The sequence below is a fragment of the Narcine bancroftii genome, chromosome 3, assembly GCF_036971445.1.
Source record: "Narcine bancroftii isolate sNarBan1 chromosome 3, sNarBan1.hap1, whole genome shotgun sequence".
Lineage (NCBI taxonomy): Eukaryota > Metazoa > Chordata > Chondrichthyes > Torpediniformes > Narcinidae > Narcine > Narcine bancroftii.
The window spans coordinates 133525797-133541656 of record NC_091471.1 but is presented as its reverse complement, the minus strand read 5'-3'; the positions used below and the strand labels follow the sequence as shown (position 1 = coordinate 133541656).

The 15860-nt window shown below is 40.2% G+C and overlaps 1 protein-coding gene across 5 annotated transcripts in view; it reads right to left on the bottom strand.

Annotated features, from left to right (window-relative positions):
* kiaa1109 (KIAA1109 ortholog) overlaps positions 1 to 15860 on the bottom strand; it is a 479529-nt gene that overhangs the window by 428869 nt on the left and 34800 nt on the right. The gene's annotated exons all lie outside the window — the stretch shown is intronic.

The window sequence follows — 15860 nt, the reverse complement described above, 5'->3', positions numbered from 1 at the left end:
AATAGGTAATCTCAAACTTCATGAAAAAGGAGCAGCAAAGGAAATCTGTGAGATTTTAACAATCATTTTTCATCCATCTTCACCATACAAGGCACCAGAAACAGAGAGGAAACCAAGAATCTAATAAAGCTGAAAATCTCACAAATAAGGAGAGAGCACTGGAGAAATTATGAGATCAAAAAGCTAGCAAAATCCTTGGACAATATCCATTAATAAAAACTAGTAAGAAGCACTTAAAATTGCTAATACATTGCACAGTTCAAATATGCCTCTGCATATAGTGGAAGCATTGTAATAATCTTCCAAAATTAACTAATTGCAAGATAATATTTGCAAAAAAGGAAAGGGGAAACAGCAAACCACAGACCAATTACTCAAATATTATTTGTCCAGAAAATGGCAAAATAGGTTAATGGTTCTTGAAAAAGATGCTCAGTCAATGCCATCATAATTTTATGCCATTTAAATTTTAAATGAAATCAAAATCAAAGCAGAGTGCCCAATGACTGCTCTGCATTGAATAAGATCACAATGGATGATTTATCTCAAGATTACTTTCATCCACTAGCTTTATGGGACCATCTGTGAAGCCCAAAAACTCACCTTGACAGCAGTACGACTGTTGCAGGTAATTTCAATCACATCAACTTAAAAACAGTCCTGTCGAAGTTCCAATAACATGTCAATTTTCCAACCAGAGAAGAGAATATCTTGTATCTGGTCCACACAAATGTTCCTGGAGAATACAAGGCTATCCCCTGCCCCCACCCTGGATATTCAGATCACAAATCCATTCTATTAATCCTTTCTTACAGACCACTGATGAAACAAATCAAACCAGTTCACAGGGAGATCAGGACCCGGCCTGCAGTGCTCCAGGCCTGCTTCAAAGCTACAAACTGGATTATGGGAGGCGGCCAGCTACAACAACTATATCAACATCGATCAGTATATGAGCACAGTGACTAGTGATAGATGAAATTATATTGAGGATAAGGAAAATCAGACGGAGGTTCATGCATTACTCAAAGCTCATGGCACTGCGCTCAAGTCAGGAGACAGATGGTATTAAAATCACATGAACCCTCCTATGCAATCAGGAAGGTAAAGCGTGGGTATGCGGAGAGAATCCACAGACACCTGTGTGACACTAGCAACATGGGACACATGTGGTAGGGTATTCAAATCATAACTAACTATAAGTCAGCAACAATGTTGCCTCCTTTCCTGACATGTTGAATACCTTCTACGCCCATTTTGATGAGAAAAACAAGCCAATCAAAGGAAGTCTCTTCTCCCCCTGAGGAACAGGCATAACTGAGGTGAGGAAGATCCTATTCAGGGTGAATCCACATGAAGCAGCAGGTCCAGATAACATAACCAGTCAGGTACTGAAGTTCTGTGCAGCCCAACTAATGGAGGTCATAATGAATATTTAGAACACCTCAAGCAGCAGTCCACTATCCCCGCAGGATTCAAGGCAACCACCATCATCCCAGTGTCCTGCAGCGTACCGTCTGTATTTCTGTTCATGAAGTCTTCTGTGGACGGTAATCATTAACACAGCCATATCTGCCTCCTCAACTGTGTTTCTGATCTGTCAGATGTACAATTGGGGATTTTTTTTTTCATTACAATGAGAATTCTTCTGTTATTAGTAGTTCCTTTAATATTACTGACCTCCCCAATATGCTCCTTCTTCTTAACGTTCCAAACTGTTGATTTTGGAATCTTAAGGTTTGGCTGATTTATTTTACTGTTTTATTCTTAGGCTCATAATTGCTTCATTGACTCTGGTCCTCATGTTGAAAAATAGTAACTACAGACTCCAAAGGTGATCAAAAGCCAAGAAGCAAGCCTAGTTCTCTTATTCCTGCACTAATGAAGCAACTATACACACCTGAGTACTCACAAATATTTGTGAAGCCAAATGTCCCAAACACTATAGTGCCCTAAAATGGGGGAACTATGTATAAAAAGTGCTGTAATTTCTCCAAGGTCAAACCAAAATTCATACAAATAACCTTGAATAAAATCTGGAATGTGCACTTTTATTACATGTGAATTGTTTGATTACAAATTTAAAACTTTGGAGCATAGGGGCAAATAAAGTAGAAAAGTATCTTTGTCCCAAACATTATGGAGGACAACTTATATTTATTTTGATAATTTCTGAGATCACTATGTATTGCACATTGTGTTTTTGTGTGTGCACCATGGTCAGGAGAGACGCTGTTTCACCAGGTTGTAAATGTATAATCTTGAACTTGATATCCCTTCATTGTTTTCCAGAACAAATCCCCACCCTCCTTGTCCCACTGACCAGCACCTGGTCCCCAATCCTCTCCCCTCCATGTAATTATCCATTCTTTCCTTAAATGTAAATAACGTTCCTGCTTCAACCACCTCCGCCGGAAGCTTATTCCACATCCCAACCACCCTTTGCGTGAAGAAATTTCCCCTCATGTTCCCCTTATAATTTTCCCCTTTCAATCTCAAACCATGGCCTCTGGTTTGAATATCCCCCAATCTTAAATGAAAAAGCTTATCCACGTTGACTCTCTCTGTCCCTTTTAAAATCTTGAACACCTCCATCAAATCCCCCCTCAATCTTCTATGCTCCAGAGAAAAAAGCCCCAGGCTGCTCAACCTTTCTCTGTAACTCAAACCCTGACATCCTGTCCACATTCTCATGAACCTTCTCTGCATTCTCTCCATTTTATTTATATCTTTCCTATAATTTGGTGACCAAAAATGCACACAGTATTCCAAATTTGGCCTCACCAATGCTTTGTACAATTTCATCATAGCATCCCAACTGTTGAATTCAATACTCCGATTTATGAAGGCCAACATCCCAAATGCCTTCTTCACCACTCTATCTACCTGAGTAAGGCCAGGTCCTGATCTCCCTGTGAACTGGTTTGATTTGTTTCATCAGTTACTTCTTCTGTAAAGCTCTCTAGCAGCAATTGGGAGGCACATAAACAAATGGGTTAAGTTTAACAAAATATATTAACAAACTAACAAGATAATAGAATTAACCCGATAAACTGAGCACCTAAACACCAACCTTAATGGCAACTCTATATAAACAACAGATTATTGTACAGCTCCTGTGGGAAAAAAACCTAGACCATTAAAGTCCAAGCTGAAATGCCCTGAAAAGAAAATCATCAAAATTCAGTCATGTCAAGTCTGTCAAGAAGAAACAGACTTTAAACCCTGTCAGGCGAACACGAGACTGCTTGAGTGTCGAATGTGGCAACAACCAGCTTTACTTTCTTCACCTGGAAATTTCACAGTAACCTCCTGGTCACCACGAGGTTCATTCCTCAGAAGCCCTCTTTGGAGTTAATGTGACCTTCTATCACACAAGTCTTTCAAAGCCCTCTTTAGGGTTACCAAGTGACCTTCTACCACACAAGTCCTCTCCTTTGGACATCCTGGATGGAGTGGTCCTTTGACTCCTGTCACATGATGTCCTCCTCTTAATATATACTGTTTTTTAGTAAGCCCCTTGATAATAAGCACTTTAAAATAACTTTAGGATAGTTTTTTTTTATAATTTTAACTTTTCTTAATATATACACTTTTTAATAAATCCTGATGTCCTCCTCTTGAAAGGGGACAGAAGAGGCACTGGTCAGTCCCACATACACTCAGGGTATCAGAGTTCCCCAAACTGCTGTCGGGACAACAGTGCTGATACCCATGAACAAAGTAGCTCAGTCTCCCTTTTTCCACTGAAACTACTGGGTAAGCACACTGACATACAGCTCCAGATGGCTTTTTAAACTGCCCAGCGCATGCCTCCAGCTCTCTCCATTTGAGAAGAGAGGTTAACAGCCGCGGGCTTGCTCTCCTGCGAGCCCACGGGCTTTCAGCGGATAGTTGCCATCCTTTGACAGCTGCCAATGTTCCCTAATGATAGCCAGGGATATTACAGCTCCTAGCAGCTGTCAAATCCCCCGCAGTATTCAGTCATGTCCTCAGTCAAAAATAAAGTTGTCCAAGGTCCATAACACTTCCCACCAACAAATAAAATTTTGGTTGGCAGGAACAAAATTCTAAAGGTTAGCGAAAGTGCAATATTATAATACAAGGCAAGTACAATTTTCCATGAAAAGCACAATCAAGAATTTCATTTACAAATTTTAACAACAAAGAAGACAAACAGCAATTACATTATCCCTCCCCTTAATAGGGGGTTATCATTAGGTCATATTTTCCTGTAAAATCAAACTCCAGTTCAATAACTGTCTATTCTTATTCTTAATTCTATACAGAAAAACTAAAAGATTCTGATCCGTTTATTTGGTCGTTGTGCTATACATATATAGACATCAAAATGTTGTAAAGCCAACAGTTCTTTTTCAACTGTCGAATTCTTCCTCTGATGTTCATTGAACTTCTTTGAAAAATATGCCACAGGACGATCAACCTCATCACCTTCCTTATTCTACAGCAACATGGCATCCACAGCTAGAGAAAAAGGCTTCCCCAAGTCCAGGGACTTAAGTACAGGTTGGTGACTTTTAATTTTATGCATGCCTCTTGGCAATCCTCCAACCAAATAAATTTTTCTCTCTTCCTTAATTTCGTGAGAGGGAATGCAATATCTGCAAATTTTTTTACAAAATTGTCGATAATAGCCAATCATTCCTAAAAATGTTTGTAAGCTTTTCCTATAAATTGGGGCAGGAATATTAGAAATGGTTGCAACTTTTGCCTCCACCTAATTGTCCCTGTCCTACAATATAACCCAGGTACATGACAATTGCATGCCCAAACTCACTCTTGCTCAAATTAACAGTGAGTTAGCTTTTGACAAATGAGTAAATAATTCCTTCAATTTCATCATATGCTCCTTCCAGATACGAGTTCCTATAATCAAACAATCTAGGTAAGCATTTATGTACCTCAATCCCTGAATTACCAAATTCATCATTCTCTGCAAAGTCCCTAGAGCATTTTTCATCCTAAAGGGCATCACATCATACATGTACAGCCCGGATGGGATTACAAATCCCAAAACTTCTTTGCTTCTTTCTGTTAATGGCACACAGTAATACCCCTTTCACAAATCTATCTTAGTCACAAATTTAACTCACCCTACTGCAATACAATCACCAATTCTAAGAATCAGATAGGCATCTGATTTTGTCACAGCATTAACCTCCTGCAATTGATACATAATCTAACCATGTCATCTGCCAACAAGCAAGGTGAACTCCGATCCGAAGTTGACTTACAGATGATTTCATTCTTTAGCATACAATCAAGTTTATGATCCATTACCCTACTCTTTTCCAGGTTCATCCAGTAAGGATGTTGCTTAATAGTCTTAGCATCACCTACCTCCATATCATAGCATGCTACAGAAGTTCATTGGGGTATATCTGGAATCAAATTCTAGAAGCAATTGTTTCATTTCTTCCCTTTCCACTATTTCAAGATGAGCCAATTTTATTTCCAGGTCCTGTCAAACCACAGAATTGTCTAATCTTGGACATCATTCTCTGTGATCCCTGATCTTCCTTCAAACTAAGACTATTTGCTCCTTCCGGGATAATCACTAACTCCTCTAGCAAAGGTTTTGCCTCATTAAGAGGCTCCTGCTCGACATGGCATGATCATATTTACATGGCAGACATGACTCTCCTGTCTGCAGTCAACTGTTTTAATTACATACGTAACCTCACTAAGTTTAGACTGAACCTTATATTGGTCCAGAAAATCTAGCCATAAGGGGATTCGATTGGGTAGGGAACAGTACTAACACCCTGTCACCAAGCTTGAAACTCCTTACTTGCCTTATGATCATACCAGACTTTCATTCTCTGCTGAGTGGCTTTCAGATTTTCTTTTGCCATTTCAGAGGCTTTCTGCAATTATTCTTTAAAATTTAGAGATGTAATCCAACAAGTTCAATTGTATATCCTGATTAGTCCTTAGTTCATTTAGTACCATTAGAGGACCTCTCACCTCATGTCTGAAAACTAGCTCAAATGAACTAATTGTGACCAAATGATTTCTGGACTGATTCTCTTATGGCAAATAAAAGTAAGTGAACTCCTTCATCCCAATCTTTATCATGTTCGAAGCAATAAGTTCTCATCATATTCTTTAAGGTTGAATGGAACTTTTTAATGCTCCCTGACTCTCTGGATGGTAGGAAGACAACAAGATCTGTTTAACCATCAACTCATAAATTACTTATTGATATAGGCCTGACATTAAATTGCTCCCCTGGTCTGACTTTATCTTCCTGGGCAGGCCCACTAGAGTGGAAAACCTTATCAAAGCCTTTGCCACTGTCTTGGCTTTAATATTCCTCAGTGGAATGGCCTCTGGATACCTCATAGCAGCACACATAATTGTCAGTGAGTACTGATTTCCAGTCTTTATTCAAGGTAATGGCCCCACACAGTCCACAATTACCTTGGAAAATGGTTCATTAAAAGCTGGGATTGGCTTAAGGGTGCCACTGGGGGACCCTAGTTAGGTTTACTAACCATCTGACAGATGTGACAGACCCTACAAAAATGTGCAACATCTTTCTTTACAGTCAGCCAATAAAATTGTTTGGTGATCTTAGTGACAGTTTTATTTACCCCAAGGTGACCTCCAAAAGAGGTGTTATGAGCTAAAGTCATGATTTTGTTTCTGTAAGCTCTAGGTGCCATGACCTGCTGCACCACTGCCCAGTCTTCACTGGCAGGAATATCAGGTGACTTCCATTTTCTCAAGAACACACAATCCCTAACATAATATCCTAACAGCACCTTTTTCATTTCTTCCTTGGAGAGGGCCTTCTCCCTTACCTCCGCAAGTTGTATGATCAATTCTTGTCTAGATAATGACAATTCCAGATCCTTCACACTATTATCAGGACTGGGATTGGCTAATGATCATTTTGCAGTTTGAATCAGGTTAATTTTACTCAAAACTGGTTCTAAACCACTACCAATTTTGTTTGGTTCACATTCTTTTCCACTGTCTTAGCTAGGTTCACTGTCTTCTCAGACATCACCCTAGTTATCGCACAGGCGGGGTAAGTATCCAAGTCCTTATTGGACACCTCACTTAATGGCTTAGCTAGCAATTGTACTGCAGGAACAACCTTTCCTTCTGCCAAGTCATTACCCTATAATAGTGAAACTCCATCCACTGGCAAGGTTGTCCTAACCACTATGATAACCAGTCTATTATCTGATCTTAGCAATCCTAGAATGTCAGGATTGAAGAAATGACTCTGAGACTTGGTCAACACACCCCCAAGTTTTGTTTTGTTTTTGGTATTGTCTCTTTTTGTTTTGTTTTTTCTACGTACTTGAGGTTGATCAGGTATCATCTTGATTTATGTTATCATTCGATTATTTCTGTGACCTGTTTGTAACTTGTTTGTGACCTATTGTTATTCCATTGAGTTTTATATCTAGTATGTGCTTGTTGATTTATCATTTAAGGGTGGAGGAGGAGGAAAAACAGTACAATATTCTCTGTAAATGGGGACAAATGTTCTCCTGTGTTGTTTGAAATGCATGAGCCTGTAAAATCAAAAATAAAATATTCAAAAAAAAAACACTTAAGGAAATCAGGAAGGCAAAAAGAAGACATGAGGTTGCTTTGGCAGATAATGTGAAGGCAAACCCAAGAGGTTTCTACAAGTATGTTAAGAGTAACAGGAGAGTAAGGGACAAAAATTGGTCCTCTAGAAGATCAGAGTCACCGTCTATGTATGGCGCCTAACGAGATGGTGCAAGATCTTAAACAGTTTTTCTTTACATCAGAATTTACTCAAGAAATTGTCATCGTGTACAAGGAAGGAAGGGTAACAAGCTGTCATCGTATGGAGCATTTAGAGATTAAAAAGGAGGAGGTGCTTGCTGCCTTGCTTCAAATAAAGAAAGATAAATCCTCCGGGCCTGACTTTATTCCCTCAGACCTTGAGGGAGACTAGTGTAGAAATTGCAGGGGCCCTGGCAGATATATTTAAAATATCCTTAGCCACAGGTGAGGTGCCAGAAGATTGGAGGGTAGTTCATGTTCCATTGTTTAAAAAGGCTCCAAAAGTAACCCTAGAAATTACAGGTAGGTGAGCCTGACGTCAGTAGTGGGTAAATTATTGGAGAATGTTCTGATTGATCTGATATACAAGTATTTGAACAGCCAAAGGCTGATTAAGGATAGTTAGCATGGCTTTGTGCATGGTAGGTCATGTTTAATGTTACCAAGAAAGTAGATGAAGGAAAGGCTGTGGATGTGGTCTACATGGACTTTAGTAAAGTCTTTGACAAGGTCCCAAATGAAAAGTTAGTTCAGAAGGTTCAGGCACTAGGTATCCATAAAGACCTTGTAAACTGGATTTGAAATTGGCACAGAATGGAAGAAGTCAGACAGTGGTAGTGGATGATTGCTTCTCAGATTGGAGGCCTGTGACTAGTGGTGTGCTTCAGGGATCAGTGCTGGGACCATTGTTGTTTACCATCTATATCAATGATTTGGATAATAATGTGATAAATTTGATCAGCAAGATTGCAGATGACACAAAGATTGAGGGCATTGTGGACGAGGAAATAGTTTGAAGAATGATCTGGGCCAACAGGAAATACGCGGCAGAAAATGGCAGACGGAATTTAATGTTGACCAATGTGAGGTGTTGCATTTTGCAAGGGGAAACCAAGGTAGGACATATACAGTAAATAGCAAAGTTACTGAGGAGTGCAGAGGAACAAAGGGATTTGGGAATACAGATACATAATTCCCTGAAAGTGTGAACACAGGTGGACAGGGTTGTAAAGGAAACTTTTGGCATCTTGGCCTTCATAAATCAAAGTATTGAGTACAGCAGTTAGGCTGTTATGATGAGAATGCACAAGACATAGGTGAGGCCAAACTACAGGAAGGATGTCAGTAAGATTGAAAGAGTGTCAAGAATATTTACTAGGATATAGCCAGGTCTTCAGAAGTCGGGTTACAGGGAAAGATTAAATAGGTTAGGACTTTATTCCTTGGAGCATAAAAGAATGAGGGATGATTTGATAGAGGTATAAAAGATTATGAAGGATATAGACAGAGTAAATCCAAGTGGGCTCTTTTGACTTACAGTAGGAGAGATAAATACAAGAGGACATAGCTTTAAGGTAAAAGGGGAATGGTTTAAGAGGAACATTAGGGGAAACATCTTCACAGAGTGGTGGGGGTGTGGAACAAGCTGCTATCTGATGTGGTAAATGCGGGTTCACTCTTGAGTTTTAAGAATTAATTGGATAGATATATAGATGGGATAAGTTTGGAGGGTTATGGAATGGTTGCACATCAGTGGGACTAGCCAAATGATGTTTCAGTATGGACAAGAAGTGCCCAATGGCCTGCTTTCCGTGCTGTCGTGTTCTGGTTCTATAGGTCAAATATAGGCTGTAAGGGGGGGAGGGACAGCAGCACGACCCGGGCGGCCGGGGGGGGGGGGGGGAGGGACGGCAGCGCGACCCGGGCGGGCGGGGGGACAGCAGAGCGACCCGGGCGGGCGGGGGGGGGGGGGAGGGATGGCAGCGCGACCCGGGCGGGTGGGGGAAGGGACGGCAGCGCGACCCGGGCGGGCGGGGGAAGGGACGGCAGCGCGACCCGGGCAGGCGGGGGAAGGGACGGCAGCGCGACCTGGGCGGGCGGGGGAAGGGACGGCAGCGCGACCTGGGCGGGCGGGGGGGAGGGACGGCAGCGTGACTGGAAGGGGGTGGATACGACAGCACAATTCAGGTGTGCTTAAATATGGGGCAGCTGGCTTTTGTTGTGAAGACCAAAAAAATCTGAAATTCAGAACACACTGTCCCCCAAGGGTTCCGAATAAAGGATTCGGTACCTGTAGATCCATCTGGTTTAGATACCAGAACACAAGGAGAACTCCAATCTGAGTTCGAAGGTCTAATAATATCATTTTTCAACATACATTCCACCTCCTGAATGCTTATTCTATATGGGTGTTGTTTTATGGGACTTGCCTCTCCCACATCATATCACTGACGTCCTTTTTGGCACATCAAGAAACAAATTTGCATGTTTCATAATTAATTCTTTCTACTGCATCTGTTCTTTTGATTTAAGTTGGCCTAATTTTTCCTCCAGATTTTCCAAAATTTCTCAGTTATATAGGCACACAGGAATCATGGTTTCTTTAAGATTACCTTTACAAGATTCTGTTTCCATCATCTTATGATCCATAACTTCCTCAACCCTGTCAACAACTAACATCTCTGATACAGACTGTTCTCCATAATAAGGTTTCAACATATTTGACAAACCTGAGTTTTAACAGTTAACATCATTCAGTTTTGATTTAACTTCATGTGGTCCAGAAAATATAGCTCTCAAAGGATTGTCATGTGTTGGAAACAAAGTTAACACTTCATCTCTTAAAACTCCTCTCTTGAGCTTGCCTATTAAATAAACACTTCATTTTACCCTGTGACATTTTTAATTTCTCTTGAACCAAAGTCCACACTTTTTGTGACTCATCTTTAAATTTAGAAACATCATCCAGCAAATCCAACTGCATATCCTTCTTGTAACAACATTAAAGGTCCTCTAACCTGATTTCCAAACATAATTTCAAAAGGGCTGAAACCTAATGACTCCTGCACAGCCTCTCTTGCTGCAAATAACAGTAAATGAATACCTTTGTCCCAATCTTTCCCATTCTCCAGACAATAAATCCTCATCATATATTTAAGAATAGAATGAAATCTCTCCAAAGCTCCCTGAGTTTCAGGATGGTATGAAGGTGAAGTGATTTGTTTTATTCCCAAACTCATAAATCAACTTCTGAAACAACCCAGACATAAAGTTAAATCCCTGATCATTCTGGAACTCTCGATGTAATCCAAAAACTGAAAAATATTTCCAAAGTTTTTACCACTGTTTTTGTTTTAATATTCCTTAATGTATAGCTTCTGGAAATCTCGACGCCATACATAATTGTTAACAAGTACTAATTCCCAGACTTAGTTTTAGTCAGGGGACCCACACAATCCACAATAACCCTAGTGAAAGGTTCCCCAACAATAGGAATAGGTTGTAATGGAGCCACTGGAGAACCCTGGTTAGGTTTCCGACAACCTGACATAATTGACATGTCTGGCACCTTCCTCAAACCAGGCCAGAAAAAGTCTCAAAATTGTATTCATGGTTTTCGTTACACCAAGATGACCACCCAAAGGTGTACTGTGGGCAAGATTTAAAATTTCATTCTGGTAAATTCTAGGAATGACCATCTGATGAATCATGAGCAGGAATATAAGAGATCTCCATTTCCTCATCAACAAGTAACATCCACAAGCCATTTCTTTAATCTCCTGTTCACTTATTGCCTTCAGTCACTAAGATCTGTATCTGTTTTCTGTTGCTGAATTAACTCTTTCCTTGACAAAAAGAAATCCTTACTCTCACAATTAACCCTCTCTTTCAAGACCATTTCAGAAGTACTGGGCAAGTCTCGATCAACTGGATCTCCCTCTGCTCTCGTCATTTTATTAGGAAAATACCTTGTTACAGTACATGCAGGATACATCTCACAATCCTCTTCAACGTCATCCTTAGGCTGATTTATTAATCTCAAAACTGACCCAACTTTATCCTCTGCCAAATCATTCCCTACTAAAAACGAGACTCCCTGCATGGATAACTTTGAAATAACTCCTACTATAATAGGTACTTTAACTAATTCTGAATTCAGCACCATGTTATGAAGAGATATTGACTCTACCCCACCTCCAACACCTCTAATCAAAGTAGTCTCCCCGTGACAGTCTTTTGATCAAGAGTTAAAACATTCTGCAACAACAATGACTGTGCAGCTCCAATATCTTTAAGAATTTTAACTGGAACCTGCGATTCTCCCTCCTTTACTGAAACCAAGCCCTCTGACACAAAAGATTTGGAACATCTGCTCTCCTTAAATTCAACTGAATTCTGAATTCATGTCTGAATTCATGCTTCTGGTAAAACCTCATTTTTTTTCAACACTAAACAATTCACAATAGCACGACCAGATTTTTTTTACAAAAATTACATACAAATCCAGAAGTTCTGTTCTTTCCCATTTTACCTTCATATTTTCTCTTAACATTCTCCACAGACTTAATTTCAGGCTGACTAATCTGCTCCAATTAACCCTCTGAAAAGGCTTATTATTCTGAAATTTGTTTTTGCAAATCAGGGCATATTCATCCGCTAACCTTGCCATTTGCTGCCACGGCCCCACATCTCTCTCATCCAAGTTTAATTTAATCTCATTTGGAACACACCTTTTAATTTCCTCAATTAATTCTCTCAATCTGTCAAAATCATCATTTATTCCTTTTGAGGTGCACCAACAGTCAAAACACACAGATTTTCCCAGAGCAAACTCCATACAAGATTAGCTCCATTTTTGTCTATCTGCTTCTATATAACCAACTCATAAGCTTTCAATACTGCTTGTTTAACAGTGTCAAAATTTGCCACTTGCTCTGCAGTCAAAATAAAGTATGCAATTATGCAAGAGGAGGTGGGGTTGCATTGCATTGCTTGTCAGGGAAAATATTACAGCGGTGCCTAGGAAGGATAGATTAGAGGGCACATCCACGGAGGCTATTTGGGTGGAACTGAGGAGAAGGAAAGGAGAGGTTACACTTGTAGGGGTGTATTATAGACCACCCGGAGGGGACCGAGACCTAGAGGAGCAAATCTGTAGGGAGATAGTAGATATTTGTGATAAGCACAGGGTTGTAATTATGGGAGATTTTAATTTTCCACATATAGATTGGGAAACACATTCTGTGAAAGGACTGGATGGGTTAGAGTTTGTGAAATGTGTGCAAGATAGTTTTTTACAACAATACGTAGAAATGCCAACCAGAGAAGGAGCAGTGTTAGATCTACTGTTGGCAAATGGGATGGGTCAAGTGACGGAGGTTAGTGTTGGCGAGCACTTCGGGTCTAGTGATCATAATGCCATCAGCTTCAATGTCATTATGGAAAGAGAGAAGTCAGGGCCAAGGGTTGAAGTTTTTGATTGGGGAAAAGCTAGATTTGAGGAGATGCGAAAGGTCTTGCAGGGTGTGGATTGGGACAATTTGTTTTATGGGCAGGATGTAGTAGAGAGGTGGAAGTCTTTTAAAGATCAGATTTTGAGAGTGCAAAAGCTTTATGTTCCTGTTAGGTTAAAAGGAGGGGTAAAAGATTTGAAAGAGCCGTGGTTTTCAAGGAATATTGGAAACTTGGTTCGAAGAAAAAGGGAGGCGTACATTAGATATAAGAAGCATGGAGTTAAGGGGATGTTTGAAAGTTACATTGAATGTAAGAGGAATCTTAAGAGAGGAATTAGGAAAGCTAAAAGAAGGTACAAGGAAACTATGGCAAGCAGGGTGAAAACTAATCCAAAAGAGTTCTACAAATATGTTAATGGTAAAAGGAAAGCTAGAGACAAAATTGGTCCCTTAGAGAATCAGAGCGGAAAACTGTGTGTGGAGCCTAGAGAAATGGGGGAGATATTGAACAGTTTCTTTTCTTCGGTATTCACTAAGGAGAAAGATATTGGGAGATGTGAGATAAAAAAAGCAAATTGGGTAAATATGGGGAATATAGAGATTACAAAAGGTGTAGTTTTAGGGCTTTTGAAGAATATAAAGGTGGATAAGTCTCCGAGACCAGACGGGATCTTCCCCAGGACATTGACAGAAGTGAAGGAGGAAATAGCAGAGGCTCTGGCGGTAATTTTCCAAATGTCATTAGATATGGGGATAGTGCCGGAGGATTGGCGCATTGCGCATGTGGTTCCGTTATTTAAAAAGGGTTCAAGGAGGAAGCCTGGCAACTATCGGCCTGTAAGTTTGACGTCTGTGGTAGGTAAATTAATGGAGAAAATTCTTAGAGATAGTACTTATAAACATCTGGATAGACAGGGTCTGATCAGGAGCACTCAACATGGATTTGTGGGAGGAAGGTCATGTTTGACCAATCTGATTGAATTTTTTGAAGAGGTGACTAGGAATGTGGATGAGGGTAGCGCAGTGGATGTTGTCTATATGGACTTCAGTAAGGCCTTCGATAAGGTACCACATGGAAGGTTAGTTAAGAAGGTGCAGTCTTTAGGTATAAATTTTGAGATAGTCAAATGGATTGAACATTGGCTGAAAGGGAGAGGCCAGAGAGTGGTAGTGGATAATTGTCTGTCAGGTTGGAGGCCGGTGACCAGTGGTGTGCCTCAAGGATCTGTATTGGGCCCATCGTTGTTCGTTATATACATTAATGATCTAGATGATGGGGTGGTAAATTGGATTAGTGAATATGCAGACGATACTATAGGTGGAATAGTGGATAATGAAGAAGGTTTTCAAGGATTGCAGAGGGATTTGGGCTGCTTAGAAAAGTGGGCTGAAAAATGGCAGATGGAATTTAATGCTGATAAGTGTGAGGTGCTTCATTTTGGTAAGAAGAATCAGAACAGGACATACGTGGTAAATGGGAGAGCATTGATGAATACAGAAGAGCAGAAAGATTTAGGAGTAACGGTACATCGTTCCCTGAAGGTAGAAACTCACGTGAATAGGGTGGTAAAGAAGGCTTTTAGTATGGTGGCCTTTATCAATCATTGCATGGAATATAGGAGTTGGGAGGTGATGTTGAGACTGTATAAGACGTTGGTGCAGCCTAATTTGGAGTTCTGTGTGCAGTTCTGGTCGCCTAATTATAGGAAGGATATAAACAGAGTGGAGAGAGTGCAGAGAAGGTTTACCAGAATGTTACCTGGGTTTAAGCATCTAGAGTATAGGGAGAGATTAGACAGATTAGGTCTTTATTCTTTGGAGCGTAGAAGGTTGAGAGGGGATTTGATAGAAGTATTTAAGATTATGAAAGGGATAGACAGAGTGGATGTGGATAGACTATTTCCGTTAAGAGGAGGATAGATTAAAACAAGAGGACATGAGTTAAGAATTAAAGGGCAGAGGTTTAGAAGTAACATGAGGGGGAACTTCTTTACTCAGAGAGCGGTAGACGTGTGGAATGAGCTTCCGGGAGAAATAGTGGTGGCGGAGTCAATTGTATTATTTAAGAAAAGGTTGGACAGGTATATGGATGAGAAGAAGATGGAGGGTTATGGGCATTGTGCAGGGAGGTGGGACTAGAGAGGGGTGTTTGGTTCGGTGTGGACTAGAAGGGCCTAATGGCCTGTTTCCGTGCTGTAAATTGTTATGTTATGTTAATTTGTGCTTTTCCCTTCAATTCACTTTGGAGCATCAGAGACCATTTGTCTTTTGGCCATCTTGAGCTCTCAACAATCTTTTCAAAAAGCTGAAAATATGCATCTACATCTCCCTCATCAAAAGGAAAAACTAGATTTACCTCTCCACTAGCCAAAAACCTCTCCCCAAGAGCTACAGCCTCAATTCTCTTACCTCCCTTCATCTCAATTTTTAACTTCACTAATTTGAAACTGTCCCTTTCAATTTTGTCCATCATATTTTCTGTCTTTCATCATCCTCCCTCAGTTTTTCAGCTACCTCTAATTCATACTTCCTCTGTTTTCCAGCCTCCTCTCTTTGTTTTTCCAGCCTGGTCTGCCTCACATTGTTCTCTCTGCAACTCAAAGTTCAATTTCTCTCTTTCTTCCAACATTCTCCATTTCTCTCCTTCCACCCTCAATTTCTCCATTTCCAATTGCAATTCAACAGATCTAACCTCTGGAAAATTTTCTAAGTCTCTCAACAAATTTTCCCTCACCTATATATTTCACTATAATCCTCTGAATTTGTATTTTCCTCATCCAATGCTTGACTTCAGACAGCTTTAAAGCCATAGAAATAATCATCAGTTCCTCT